We start from the raw sequence: 17,129 nt of genomic DNA, 5'->3' as shown, positions 1-17,129 counted from the left end.
AGGAACACTTACGTAAATACACATACATGTATATATTTGTATTAAATATATATGTACATTACATACATTTTGCAATATTTAACACTGCTTAAAATTTGTGGAATTATAACTTATCTGTCGTCACATTATTTACAATATTTCTATCTCTTTTTGCTATACTATAATAAGTATACGCGGAGGTGAGATGCCACACTACCGCGTATTTGTTCCTTCTTAATTGTGAGAAAAAAGATATTCACTATTTATAATCTACAATTTCAACTCAAATGCAATAGCAGCGACCATATCATTGACGGGTTCCAAATTCAAATCAGCGTTCAAATTATAACTCGTGACAATAATTTTAAAAAGTATTGTAATGTTAGTGCCAACTTTGCGGAGTGTGAATACTATATAATGTCTTTATTTTGATTGATTTTTTCATTTTTTTTATTTGTTTTACTCAATTACGTATATCAAAATCCTGTCATATATTTTATGTACATTATTATAATACATTTTGCTACTTGTAATCCTTTCTTTCTTCTTTAATCTGTGCACTAAGCTCTATTTATTTATCATCATTTGAGCTAAACTTTTTTATGTATTTGTCATAATAATACATTAAAAAATTTCATATAAATCACTCGTTTTATATTGTTTTATAAAACAAAAATCTAGTTCATAATCTATTAATAAAATTAATTTAAATTTATTCAAAAATAGGATACATGTCTTAAACTTTAGCGTACTGTATCCTAAGATTTCAGAATAGGGTTGTTTTACAATCGAACCGAATGTGAATGTCGGTATAAACATTCCATACCGTGTAATGAGATTGGAAAGCTATTTCTGTTTAAAACAAAACGAGACATCGAATAAGGGACAATAGAATTTATTTGCCTGTACTCACGCCATTTTGGTCGATCAGTAGTGTTTTCTTTTGAAATATCCAAAAATTACAACGGATTCCGAGTCTATATCTGTGTTTATTTTATCAAAATACACCTTCTGATCACTATCAGTTCATCATATATTAGCTGGTAGACGCACCACTTTAAGATATAGACTTCCATTCGCCATGATGCTGATCATCATCATGATGATCAGTCTTATTTTAACAGCGACTTTCATCAACGTTCACCTAATGCCTTCGGTTCGTTTACTAGGATAGCCTATCAACGCTGCTTCATTTGACACTTGGTCATCACTATTGATCCTCGCAACAAAGTTCCGAGCATAGCTTTCTGAGTGACCACCATCACTTGTATTAGGTTACATCCGTCTTTTCTAGGTGTAATAAATAATAGAAACCTTGGTCTTAAGTACGCGTAGAATGGACTCATTGTTGCCCAATGCAGTCTTCGTAAACTAAAGCCTTTTATATCCTTTCAATCTACACCGATATGTTATTGATAATTTAATTAAAAACCTATGGAGCCTTAGTTTTAAGTTAACAATGTAAGCGTGTAGAGGCACATATATTTTATGGAGTAAGCATATAAAGCGATGCGTGAAAGGCAGACGGTCTGTGTCCTCAGTCGTTCCTGCACTCTCGTGTACTTGTATAACTTACATTCGCGTATTAATCAAAGGTAATTTGAACTGACCCTGCACCCACTCACACACACACACACACACACGCACACTCATACATACACGCACACACACACGCATACATACATGCACACACGCACGCACACGCACGCACACACACACGTGCACACACACACACACTTTTTTTAGGTTGTCACACCCTCTGTTTTTCTTACACTATCTAATATACTAGATTATATTAATAATTTATATAATTGTACTTTAAAATTATTACTATTATTAAAATCTTACTTAGGTATAATGTCGACTGCATCATTTATTTGAGTTATCTTCAATCCTCTAAATACTTACGTCTTACAAAATACTTGTAGGCATTTATAATAGAATTTGTATAAATTGGCAAGTGTAAATGAATTTAAAATTAAATTTATTAAATCTATTCACTATTTTAAATTGGTACGAATTTTTAAATGCGGTCTCTAAAATTGAAATGGCGTTCGGAGTTTTTCCCTGAAAACACATTAAAGAGTCTAATTCCAATTGAAATTTTAAGAGACTCGGATAAATTAAGGAAGCTAAGGCGTGCTTTCAGAAAGAGCTTAAAGGAAGGTAGTTTAACGCTGGGAAATGATAGCCGGCGAATCTCGGAAGCCTTCGGATTAGAGACCGTACGACTTGTGTCTTTAAAATAAACTGCCTTTGTTTTGCTAAAAAAATATTACCTAGAATAATTTAAATAAAACAAAATTGTAAATTAAACTTAACGTAATTTTATGTGGATTAATACATTATATCCACACACACACACAAACATGTATGTGTGTGTGTGTGTGCGTGTGTGCGTGTGTGTATGGGTGTGCGCGAGTGTGTGCGTGTGCGCGCGGGCGTGTGTGCGCGTGTGTATGTGTGTGTGCGTGCGTGTGTGCGCGTGTGTTCGTGTGTGTGTGTATGTGTGCAACAAAATGTTACGTAATGATAATTTAGTAAGATTTATTTAATAATAAAATCTCAGAAATGGTATTGCATAAAAATTCTCATGTACTTTTAACTTATAGGAAGAATAATCATGAATAATCATCGACGTTTCAATCAAGTTGCAAGGCATGGGCAAAATCCAATGATATCTAAGGGGGGATTAACCATAATCATAATCTTAAAAATAACATATATATATATATATATATATATATATATGTGTGTGTGTATGTATGCATATATATATATATATATACATATGTATATATTATATTATAAAGAATTCTAAATATTTTCGTATCCCATTTTCATAGTGTACAATTTTCTTTTGTTATAATAATTTCGTATTTTTCATGAAATCAGGGATAACTTATCTCCTTTGTGGGATCGTAAGTTGACATGGCAATTCAGAGACAGAAACGTTAACTTTTACGGAAGAGAATCGTCTCCGCCCCTTGTCCCTTTTAGTCATTCCTATAATAATATTAGCCGTCGCAAATGGGACTATTACGTCATTCATGTACACATTTACGTAACATTTCGCGTGACCTTATATCAAAATAGCCTAATTGTGGACAATTGATTATTTTAGAACAGATATATAGCTAACCATACGCCATCATAATGGTAGTGAAGAGCATATGGCATCAGCACAAGCTTGAGGATTGTACACTTTGAGATGAGCAGCGCCGAGAACTCACCAACACTGTGGGTTACAACCTATCATTATCAGGCTTTATTAGTGGCGATGGTACAGAACGAGCAGTCACGGAGCGCTGGTATAATTTTCTGCGAAAACAGCAATAGAGAGAAATAAAACATTACTATGGGCCCAAATATTGTCACTTAAAAATTAAATGGTAAGTAAAAAAAGTAGAGAAAGAAGTTAAATTAAATTTTTAATAAAAATATTTCAATAAGTAGAATAAAATTTAAAAACTGTGATAAATATGGGTAAATGTTATAATGGAAAGCTATATAAAACAGATATTTAAAGGAAATTGTAAATAAGAATACCTAGAATGTAGTGGTTGAGGATATATGGCGAAAAGAAAGAAAGAGAAAGATTGAGAAAATTGTAGAATGAAAGAAGTAGAAAAATAGATTATACGATGAATGAAAGAAGAGAAAGATAATAAAAACATAGCGTGAAAAAATCAATTAATAATATACACGACGCTGTCCTTTCCAAAGATAGGATAGGTGTTCGTATATAAAAAACACCTTCTGCGATAAAGTAACATCACTTTTGCAGAAGGAGGCTGAGGAGAGAAAGAGAGAGAAAGAAAATCTGAGATCTCGCTCCGCAGTTGGAGACCTGGTCGTCGAAGGGTGTTATACCATGCCATTCTCCAACCTCCTTAACATGGTCTTCGCGACGGATTCGGTGTGATCTGCCGCAAGTAAGAAATTGAGGCATTAAGCCAACGCCATTGATACTACGGTAGTATGCGAGAGAGTTCTCGTAATTTTAACAAAACACGTACAAGAAGACCGTGGGGATTAAGCCGGTGGGTGTTCGGTATCCCATGCACGATTTTCCCACGAGAAAAAACAATACATCGTATTGATACTAATTAAAACATAAATTAAAATGAATTAATATATACAATATGTTACTAGGAACTGTGTCTGAAAGAGAGTGCGCATGGATACGGTGGTTGAGGATCCATATGAGTTTAGCTTCTGGCAAAAAAAGTCACGAAGCTATACAGCATGATATTGACCAATCATAACTTGAGGCATTTGAAACATAAAACATCCTTCAATATTGTTCGGGCTGAGCGAAATGATATTCCAAATTTTGACAAAAAAAAACCCTTGGCAAATGTTATAGTCTTATTAACTTAAAAAATAATACCTGCCTTCAATGTCAGGGTGAGCCTTTTTAGATTACAGAGTATATCTCATTTATGGAATAAAGAATAGAAATGTTATTTGATCAAGACAATAGGTAAAAGGTACATATAACAGAGTGATGATGTAAACAAATAGATATCAGACTTTTACAGTTGGCAACACTGTTTCGATCTATTCGGCGATGATTCAGGACATTCTGTCGAGTGTTAGACAAAAACACTGAGACAGCGCTGTTCTTCCCTTCGACCATGGCAATATACCCATTTTGAAATATTTTATTTTGTCCCTATAGTTGTGTTATTTAGGTAATTTTTAATGGAATCAGGCGTTATCTTGCGGAAGTTCATCCTAAGTAAGAAAAGGACCAATATTTAGCCACTTCCGCACATGCAGTGGTAGTCGCACTCAAAGGAGTAATTTGGCGGTGGCAGTTGTGTGATTCGTATTGTTAGCCGCATACCCATTTATCAGCGGACTGGCGGGCGGTGCACTTTGTTGCACGACTACCACTGCATGTGCGGAAGTGGCTAAATATTGGACCTTTTCTTACTTAATTTAGGTAATGTAAAATATATAGCTTGCTGCATATATAAGGATATATGTATGTTTACACTCTAGTAAAAGTGTAATAAAAAATAAGTACCTAGAGATAATATATATTTATAGATTCGTTCGTTCGTTTCAGCCTAAAAACGCCCACTGCAAATCACAGGACTTCCCCAATGATATCTTTGGGGGATATATCATAATCGCCATTTGGCACTCGGTTTCGTTATCACTGTGTGGTATTATAGTACGCAGATGATATTGCAGCTCATCCTCTGGAAACTTTTTTGTGATCTGTGACAATCCTATACAATTAAGGCACAAAGTATTTATTTATTTGTTTTATTTATTTAATATTTTTTATTGTACACGATAAGATACATAATATATAGATACAATAATATATAGAAAAGTACAATGGGCGGTCTTATTACTCAAGACAATCTCTTACAGACAACCATAGTAAGGAAAAGATAATAGTACTCATAAAGGGTAGTTCACGTGTACAAAAAAATACATATTCACAAACAAATGAACATAAATATACATAAACATACATAGACATACATACATACATACATATATAACATATATACTTATAATAAAAAAGGTTTAATACATATTATAAATATAATACAATGATAAATAAAAACATCAAACTGATTTGGATCGCACTTGCCCCGGCTAAAATAAAGAAACAGAGGAAGAAAAGAAATGAATGAAGGTATAAACAATCATAGATCTAGTAACTAATTTTTAACCATTTTCTTAAAAATAGGTAGTGACTTGGCTCGTCTTATTGTCAGCGGTAAATCATTCCACAATCGAACGGCCTGCGTGGTGAAAGATTATATAAATATGATATAAATAAATAAAAGGATAAAATATGAATTACACAAGATTATATCTCGGCAATCGAACCCGTGACCCATAGTCGCAAGTCTCAGTCATCCACCGCTGGGATCCCACTACTGCTCACATCTCACCATATTAATATAGACGCAAAATTGTTCGAGTAATAGACTTATTTAAGTGTGTATTAACATTGTTTTGTTTCAGTGCAAAATTATATTCAAGAGGAAAACAATTAAAAATAATTCTTCAAAGCAATTATAAACGTATTCTTAACTGTATTAGAATGTACATATTAAATAATAAAAATTATAATAAATTTGATTTCTTTTCACGGAACATTAAAAAAAAAACATGAAGATATTCCATTGTCTTTCTAACAATGCCCAAACTAATCCTTGAGGATCAAATTAATCTGAGCCCAAAGCAACAGAAAGGAAATGTCGACTCCTTGAATTGAGTTGATAAATTAATTTCATTTCATGAAATTCAGTTTTGTGTGATATAAATGGAATCTGTTGACATATACAAATGTATGGTATATCTAGTAACATTAGAAAGGTATCAGACTTGCCTTCTTAGTGTTTACAGTGTTATGGTGCGAGAACAAAAAGGTAAGGATAACGTAAATATTTACAAAAGAGGTGGAACGCTCATTAGTTGGATCACTTACGAAATGGATAGCTTATAAGGTGTACCGCTTACGAGGTAGATCGCTTACAAGGTAGAAAGCTTACGAGGTGGATCGCTTACAAGGTAGGCCGCTTATCAAGTGGATCACTTACGAGGTGGGTCCTCCATAAAGTGGAACGCTTACGGGGTGGATCGCTTACGAGATGGAACGCTTATACGGTGGATCGATTATTATGTGGATTGCCTACGAGGTGGATCGCATGCGAGGTGGAATGCTTACAAAGTAGATTGTTCAAAGTGGATCGCTTGCAAGGTAGATCACTTACGAGATGGAACGCTTACAAGGTGGATCGCTTATTAAATGAATCGCCTACAAGGTGGACTGCACATGAGATGGATCGCTTACAAGGTTAATCGATTACGAGGTAGAACGTTAATAAGGTGGATCGCTTACGATGAAAAACGCTAACAAGGTGGATCGCTTATCAAGTGGATCACCCACGATGTGGATCGCTTACTAGGTGGAACGTTAACGAGGTGGATCGCTTACGAGATGGAACGCTTACAAGGTGGATCGCTTATTAGGTAGATCGCCTATGAGGTGGATCGCATACGAAATGGAATGCTGACATGCTGGATCCTCTACGTTGGGGATCGCTCAAATTGAATCGCTTACGAGGCTGATGAGACCATGTTAAGAACGTCCGAAGATGATGGACGCAGGCCGCTTCCAATTGGAACTATTAAAAATGGGTGAAGCATTTTTACAGCAATCACTGCATTGATGATGACAGATATCTTGTTTCATAAGAGTTTTATCTTAGCAGCAAACGATGTATTGAAGAAACCAGTTGCATTCTTGCAAATAACAATGTACGTTGTGAAACGAATTACCATGTTAAAACTATTGCAACAGATGAAGCAGCGAAGAATCATATATTATACATAATTTGAACTATAACAAGAATAGTCCACAGCTGTTTGGACGTTAATATAAATGAATTGCATCTTCACTACAACTTTTTAAATAAAAAACACAAAGATAAAAACAAAGAGCCTAGAGTTTCTAGGCAAAGATATTTTAAACAAAAAACTTTGACATGAAACTTTTATATTGTATGATCTTTTATTATTATATATGATGATTCGTTATATGTGTACAAACTTTAAAGATAGTGAATGTATTAATGTAAATAAAATGTCTTTAAGATTTAACAACTATATTTTTTATACCTTTGTATAAAAAGATCGTTCTGGAATATGTTACATTAATTTGTTTTTATATTGAAATACGATAGGCCAATTATTTATGGTAGTACAAAGTGTACAGGAAAAAATGGATAAATAGTTTTAACATTTAATGGAATCAGGCGTTACCTCGAGGAAGTCCGTTCTAAGTAAGAAAAGGACCAATATTTAGCCACTTCCGCACATACAGTGGTAGTCGTGGAATAAAATGCACCGCCCGCCAGCCCGCCGATAAATGCGTATGCGGCAAACAATGCGAATCACACAACCGCCACCGCCAAATTACTCAACACGTGTTTCCACGGGGCATCTTCAGGAGTTATGTTACATCGATTAGTGCAAACACATAGTTTTAATACGTAGTTATCGAATTTTGTAAACGCTTTTTCATACTATGTAATCATTACGATATTTATTTTGAATTTGATTTTGAATATCGTGCATCGACTGGTAGCAAACTATACATATACATGATACAATATATATCTTAAATCGAAAATACAGGATGTTTTGGCAGATCATAATTACTTCAATTGTTTCCAAATAATAAATTATATAAAGATACAAAAAGACTTATAGTATTATATTTAAATAATAAAACGTTTAAAAAATTAAAAACCTGTCACACACACAAACATATATATATATATATATATACATGCATACATACATACATATATATACATATATATATATATACACCAAACATTAATGCATTGTTTTATTTCTGTTTATGAGATGGTTCTAATATAACTTATCGTATGTACAATATAAGAACAAAGCAATTTCACACTTTATTACTACAGCAAAGGGAATGCAGGTGAATTCTCCTATTTATCTTCCGACTCATCTCAACTGGAATACAGCGAAGTCATGCGGGCATATGCGCAAATATAGTTGTTTGAGTCATTATTTCTTATTGAAGTAATTGATATGAAATTTCTTATAAAAACTATCTGATACATTAATTTCTTATATTATAACACTATCAGTTTTGTTTAAGATACATTTGGTACTATAGTTTTTACAGACTTCCGTAAAATGGTATTCCACTGCCATAATCGAGGGCTTCGGAGTCGCGTGTGTTCAGGGTGGGGGCCCTAAACTACCAATAGCATAAACGACAGATGGATCATAAGTGGAAGTGGTATGGAACCATTATAATAGCACCACGAGGGTTTTGGTGGTAGCTTGAAGAATATATACCTCAGAATGTGCTATCAGATTAGTATAGCGTGAACTTTTTGAGGAAATTTCGCGCTTCCTCACAAAATCCAGAGAGCGACCATCACGGAGGAGAAGGGGATAGAGGATACTAAACCTAACTTAACCCTTTTCTTCCCCTTAAAGGCAGTTATACTTAGATTACACTCTTAATACGACAGGAATATCATAAAAACCTCCTTTACATCTTTCAAATAGTCTATACATAAGCATTACTAAAATAAATCAGAACTTCCTAGCATTACTAATATAGACCGGAATTTCCTAGCATTACTAATATAGATCGGAACTTCCTAGCATTACTAATATAGATAGGAACTTCCTTGTATTACTAATATAGGTCGGAACTTCCTAGCATTACTAATATAGGTCGGAACTTCCTTGCATTACTAATATAGGTCGAAACTTCCTAGCATTACAAATATAGGTCGGAACTTCCTAGCATTACTAATATAGATCGGAACTTCCTAGCATTATTAATATTGATCAGAACTTCCTGGCATTAATAATATAGATCGGAACTTTCTAGCATTACTTATATAGATCGAAACTTCCTAGCATTACTAATATAGATCGGAACTTCCTAGCATTACTTATACAGATCGGAACTTTCTAGCATTACTAATATTGATCGGAACTTCCTGGCATTATTAATATAGATCGGAACTTCCTAGCATTACTAATATAGGTCGGAACTTCCTAGAATTGCTTATATAGATCGGAACTTCCTAGTATTACTCATATAGATCGGAACTTTCTACCATTACTAATATAGATCGGAACTTTCTAGCATTACTAATATAGATCGGAACTTTCTACCATTACTAATATAGATCGGAACTTTCTACCATTACTAATATAGATCGGAACTTTCTAGCATTACTAATATAGATCGGAACTTCCTAGCATTACTAATATAGATCGGAACTTCCTAGCATTACTAATATAGCCTCCAGCAAAGCTGGACCTTAGCTATATCGTTAGTCAACCTAGTGGAGGCTTACCCACGCCACGTCTACCATCTCCACTCATGAACTTTTTGGCCCCAACAGCCATCAGTTGCACAAGCGATTTGCCACGTTCACTGCCACTTTGGACAAGAATTTCCTCGAGCTACGTCGGTGATCTTGATCTCATTTCTGATTGGATCTCATAGCGAAACTCAATGCCTTCTCTTTTGCTTTCTGGGTAAACTTGAGCCTTCTTCAGCCGCCCGTCGTTAGTGACCATGTCTCTGATAGTCATCACCGGCAACACACATTGATCGAAGACCTTCGACATAACCTTTAAACTGTTCCGGTGTTTTTGTCATCAAAAGTTTATAAATATATTAAGGAATAAATTAAATACAAAACGTGTTATTATAAATACGAGTTTTAACTAGAAATAAACTTGATAATTATACTATTTTTAAATTACTAAATTTAAAGCGCTGAACGTTAATATTATATGCTCAAATCACGCTGTCGGATCGCGTTATAAAACAAATAGTGGTTCACAAAACGTAATGCATGAGAGTAATAAAAAAACACAGGCTTTTATAAATAACAATATTGTATGAAGTCACGCGAACTTAACAAATTTGTTACGTTAAAAATATAAAAGCTCTATTAATAACATTTGGAACCACGAGGATATTTAATACAATACTTTTTATATGACATTTAATTATTTAGGTTCAAATAAATATAGAACGTCCATAATGTATTTACAAGGTACAAAAACATACTGTACCAAAGTTTTGACAACAAAATTGTAATATACGGAAATATATTTGAATGAAATGTCGCAAAACATTATTGGATTACCATTACCAAAATTCAAAACGCATATTAAAATTAAATAACGTCAAAAGCTTATCATTCAATAAACGAATATTTAAACGATAAGAATCTTTTATTTAAGCTATATGATAAAGTGTATATGTAAGAAAAGGACCAATATTTAGCCACTTCCGCACATGCAATAGTAGTCGTGCAACAGAGTGCATCGCCCACCAGCCCACTGATAAATGCGTATGCGACAAACAATGCGAATCACACAACTGCCACCACCAAATCAACATGTGTTCAAACATAGAGTGCTTGGCACTAATCGGTGTAACATAATTCCTGAAGATGCCCCGTGGAGGGATGAAACACTTTGTTGCACGACTACTACTGCATGTGCGGAAGTGGCTAAATATTGGTCCTTTTCTTACTTATGATGGACTATGGACGCAAGGTAACGCCTGATTCCATTCAATATAAAGTGCATAAGTATAAATCTGTGTTAAACTTTATTAAAAGATGTGCTGTTGTGAAGTTTTTTCCCGTTTCTCCTCAACAACTATAACACTTGGAAACAGAGTTGAATCAAAAATTAAATAGATTAAAAAAAGATAAAAAGATAATAAATTGACGACCAATAAGTGTTCTGTTAAAAGTTTGAATTTTGCATAAATGTATTTTATCTTTTATCTTAAATTTAAAATAAAAATCGTAGGCCAAATATGAAGGTTCCCTTACATGTGAATATCTATATGAATACATAAAACTGGGTTATATGTTTTCAATAATAAAATACCTGCCTTTTACTATACGCATGTGAATATATATAAGGTGCATATAGCAAAAATACATTTTCTTTTATTTTTACATCTCTCTGTCTGTTTGTTCCGGCTAATCTCTGTAATGGCTTGACCGATTATGATGTCGCTTATATTGGAAGGTAGCTGATGTAATAAGAAGTAACTTATGCTAATTTATAATAAAACTAAATTACTTTACATAAACTTAAAAAAAACTAAATTAAAGTTTTGTTAAATTAAAAGCGTTCTTGGCTACCGTGATTTCACTGTATGTTTGTATGTATATTTATACAAATGTTACATTATACATATGTGTATATAGTAATGTATGTATTTGTATGTACGTACACCTAAACTGCCCTATCCTTCATGTGTCTCATCTCCATCCAAAGGTTGTCTGGTAGAGATCGCCTCGAGCGATAAGACCGCCTCTTGTACTTTGTTTAACTTATTATCTATGACTTACAATAAAGTGTAAATAAATCAAGCAAACAAAGTCGCAGAAAATAAAATAAAAAGACCGACATTGCATATAAACATTTATTAGGGAATCTTACAAAAAAAAACTAAGTGTGGTGTGATTAGCGGCGGTTTAAATAAGGTTGTTCGAGTATACGAGGCAAAGTCGGCCTGGTAATTCAATACGCAGATACAGGGCTGCCTTTCCCAAAGTCCCTAGTGATACCGACATGTGTTTCTTAAACAATTGACATGCAAACAAGACATTAACATTGCTCAGAAAGGTATTTAATGTCAATTTGAATTATAACAAAAAGTTACTCTTAAACATGAGGATTGGTGATAGTATATATATAATAAATATAGTATATGTATATATTTATATATATATATATATATATCGCGATGTCTTTGGCCAGTTTTTTTCGTTTTAATATTTAAATACCGTTTCGTATTCGAATTTGTATATTATATTGTACATGTATTTTTTGGATCGCTATATATTTCGTTTGATTCGAATTTTGACGGGAATCATACTGGCAGGTAGCTCATTTAATAAGGAGTAACTAAGGCCACATTTAAAAAAAATAACGAAAAAAAAAAAATTGACGCGGACGAATTCGCGGGTAAAGCTAGTAGTAAATGTAATATATTTAATGTGTTTACTCTAATTGTGTTTGTTTAAAAAGGTATGTTTTAAATGTATCGAAATAGAAATAAAAATATCACGTTACGTGCTGTGAGTCAATTTAATCGTAATTTACTTAACACCTTTGATATATTATTAGATACTTTCATGATATAAAAAAGTAAAGAAACTGGCACATCATAAATAACTTTTACAAGGCGTTCTGTTCAATTTATTTTTGTTGCGGCGTCGTGACAATGTATTTCACGAAATACAACTTTTTAAACTATGTATAAGCTAATATAGACCTAATTATATTATGGATTTGGATGGAGATGTATGGAAGACTACGAGGTATTTTGGACTTATACCCCGCGACCGAAACCCATACCGTGACCATGGAAATGTTTTCACATTACCCAGGGGTGACCAACCTTTTTTGGCCGAAGGGCCACAGTTTAAAAAACAGTGGGCCATGAAAAAAAATATCAAGTATATATTCAAGGTTCAAACTATGTTCTAAACGTAATTTATATTCGTAATCAACCGATTTACAACTAATTAGACACTTTTATTATCTTTTAAGCCTTGATTCTAGCATTTTTTTTAAAAAAATACAAAAAAAATTAACAGTTGCTTGCCTTGAGGGCTGTTTGCGGCCCGCGAGCCGCGGGTTGCTCATCCCTGACATTACCCCATCAACCCTGCTGACACACCGGTCTCAGAAGCCGAATTTGCTGAACTACTCAACAACAGATTTCTATGTGCAGCTAGTTCTTACAAGATTTTTCTCAGTTCACTACGTTGTATTACCATAATTTATTTATTTACACTTTATTATACACCATCGATAATAACTAAAAAAAGAAACAATTTATATAGAGGCGATCTCTACCAGACAACCTTTAAATAGAGATGCGAGACATGATGACAATATGCAGAAAACATAGCTAATCAACACATTGCAGACTTACTTGCTGAAATCGAAATGATCTAATCAAGTAGCGTGTTACAAGAAAATCTTTTGACTATGAGAGTCATAAAATAGAAAGGTCGGTCAAAAGGAAGCGGCGTGTAGCTACTAACAACTAGATGGATGGATGATAGCGGATATTATCTTAAAACAAAGAGGCCGCTTATCGCTCTTTTTCTTCCACAGATAGACCACATCTCCAGACACAGTTTCTTTTATTTATTTACACCTTATTATACACAATATATCATATAATAACTAAAAAAGTAACAATTTATGCAGAGGTACAAGAGGCAGTCTTATCGCTCTAGGCGATCTCTACCAGACAACCTTTGGATGGAGATGAGAGACATAGAGGAGAGGGCAGTTTTGGGTGTACATACACACAAATACATAAATTACTAAACACACATGCATTTCTACAAATATATTCATTCAAGTATATATTTATATACTTATATTTCAAGTATATATTTATATATATATATATATATATCTATATATAATAAATAACAAATGCTACCAAATATCCTATTTTAGAAGCCAAGGATGTGCTTTTTTAACATATTTTAAAATGCCCATCCTTCATATTTTCAGTGTTTCTCACAGCATTCATTTACATGTAATTTACACATCGCCTTCCATTATTATTATGTTTTTTAATTTTGCTTCAGCATTGCTTTTTGAATACAGTTTTGTCTTTTTTTTATTTTTCTATTTTTTATGTAACAATTGATTCTAATTCGTTTTTTTTTAATTTAGTTACGTCACTGACTTCTGTTTACTTATGTTTACTTCTTCATTTTTTTATTACCTCCTTTTTTATTTACCACCTTTTTATGAAATGTCCTCATCAGGAAGGCGACGTTGCCACTGTCGAAAATAAATATTATATTGTTTATTTGAACGCGACTGAATAATAAAAGAAGTTGTATAATAAAATGACTTTTAAGGTTATTCATTATGGCTCATGCTAAAGTCAAATTAAATTCAAAATTTATTGCTTTTTTTCGTGATTCATTCTATTCGCCATTTTTAACACCTCGACATTACAGTTACAATCAACGATGTGTATTAAATTAGTTGTGAAATAACACGTAATGTTTCAAGTATATCGCTTATTTTTGTATATTTTTTTTTAATATTGTTGTAATGTAATAGGTGTTTGTCTTCCATCTAACCTGATGGAAAGTGTAGATGAAGACGAAGGTGGTACATGCCCATCCAAAAGAAACCTGTTCACTCTACTCGTAAAGGCTCCAGATTTCAACTCATCAGGAAAAATAGACCCAGGGAGGTAGTTCCAAATCTTGGCGACTCTCAGTAAAAACGAACTGTCAAACAGTTTAGTTCGACTTTTGTGTATGTCAACAACGTATTGATGAAACTTTTGCCTAGTTTGTATATTGTTTGCTATTTTTTAAGTAATACCATATAATAAAAATTTGTTTATTTAATTTTAATTTATCCATCCTTATTGACAAGATCACAGTACCTCAACGAGTCACGAAAAGAGCTGTGGTCAAGATTTTAATGAGATCAATTTCGGTAGCAGAAGATACTTATAGGAACGAAAGTGACTAATATAACTAAACAGATTTTTTTTTGGCCCCTGCTTTTGGGAGCCTCTCGTACCCCCTATCTGGTGTGGGACAGGGAATTTTTGTTTAGATTTATTTAATTTTTCACAATCTTTTTTATTTACGCTCTCTTCATTTATGCATCTTATGATCTTTCATTCGGTGTTCGTTTCACATTTCTTCTTTCGTTGTCTTTCGCTCTATGACCTTCCATTCCTCTCTCGTTACACATTAACATTTTATTGATTTTATTTCTGTTTATTTACATTCTTTTTGCTTTAAATTTATTTCACATTAGCTTTATAATTTTATTTATTTACAATTTACTAAGTTATTACCATTATTACTTATTTTTTTATCTACAATTTTATTAATCTTATTTAGCTTTTGTTTTTGTAAATTGCTTTTGTAATTATTTCTCTACAAAATGAGAGGTAGTCATCGATTTTTCTTTTATTAGGGAGGCTATTGTTTCCTGCCTGATTTTTACGCCAGACCGGCACTCGAAGTCGAAACTCAACAGATTAGGGAATTGAAGTCACAGTGACACAACAGGTAGACTAGATTTTTTTATGTTTTTTCATCCCTTTCATGGTTGTTACAGGGTCTTTTACAACCTTAAATTTTTCAGTTTATATTTTTTATTTCCACACTCTTATTTCAAACTTCTCAAGATGTCTCATTTATGCTTCTTATACACTTCACGTGATCTTTACATCAACTCTCTTTCTTCTATTTGGTTCCTAAATATCACAGCGGCTAAACTAAGCGTCTTCTGTGGACTCGGTATTCATCTAGTCTTCACCTCCAGCGGCTAATGATTTGGCACGTGCTGTTCTGTGTGGTCCGCCCACAGATTCTCCAACTTACCTTTCCGGTGATCAATACAAATATGAACCTTCTCATTCCCGATTAAAGTTTGCTAATTAGATGATTAAATTCAATAAATTCTACATTAATATTTTAAAAAAAATTATTTAAGAGTCCTATTTTTCTTATTTATTGCACATATATTTACATACATATATATAATTGAACTAATTTCAATTTGTTAAAACATATTTTATTAAATAATTCTAATAAAATGAAGTTATTAAAAAAATAAAATTCTAATGTTATTATTAGAACTCGTTATGGAATTCAAATATTAACATTTTTAATTAAAATTATTCAAATTTAATGCGAAAGAAAACGGTTCAAAAATTTATCCGTACATTTTATGATTACTCCGACGCGTTAGTGTTAAGGTGAGGACATAGTACATAGAAATAGCGATAAATATTTTAAAATTTAAAAGAGTTGTAATTTGACTCAAGGCTTTACATAGGATTTACAAAATACAAAATACTGTGTTTCATTTTCATTTCTTATCCTTCATTCATTTTTTAAGAGGTTTATGTATAAATGAAAACGTAACAAAGCTTATACAATCCTTTTTATAAAGACGAAGGCTGTGCTATAGATTTTGCGTAAATTTAATTATATTATACGTCATATAGGTTGTGAAATTTCAATATAGCTCTCTATCATTATTTCAGCAATAGAACCTCCACAGCTGGACATAGGCCTCCCCAATTTTCAATATATGCATACAGCGTCTTCTAACGACTTCAATAAAACCTTATGTCCACCTCCGTCGTCACCACTCTAGAACCTTTAGGCTATAGCGGTAATCTGCAAATCCCCTGGGTTGTGTTGATTACAACTTCAATACAAGCCTACTGCAAGATACAGCCTCCTCTCCTCTTCAAAGTTCGCACTGTGACTTATATTTAACATACAGATAGACAAAAGTTAAAAAGAACGTGACTTTGGTATATATACTGTATCACAGATACACCACTTTTAATTTAATATTCTTTATTGTACATTTAATAAGTTTTACAATAATATACAAAAAAGTACAATGGGCGGTCTTATCACACAAGGCAATCTCTTACAGACAACCATAGTATGGAAAAGGTAAAAGTACTAATATATAATTCATTTTCTTGAAAATAGGTAGTGAGTTTGCACGTATTATATTATTATCTGTATAGATTCTCT

This window comes from Battus philenor, unplaced genomic scaffold (genome assembly GCF_028537555.1).
Source record: "Battus philenor isolate CCGP_79_NKW_IND1 unplaced genomic scaffold, ilBatPhil1.0.hap1 SCAF_19, whole genome shotgun sequence".
Lineage (NCBI taxonomy): Eukaryota > Metazoa > Arthropoda > Insecta > Lepidoptera > Papilionidae > Battus > Battus philenor.
This window is presented reverse-complemented; position numbering follows the sequence as displayed.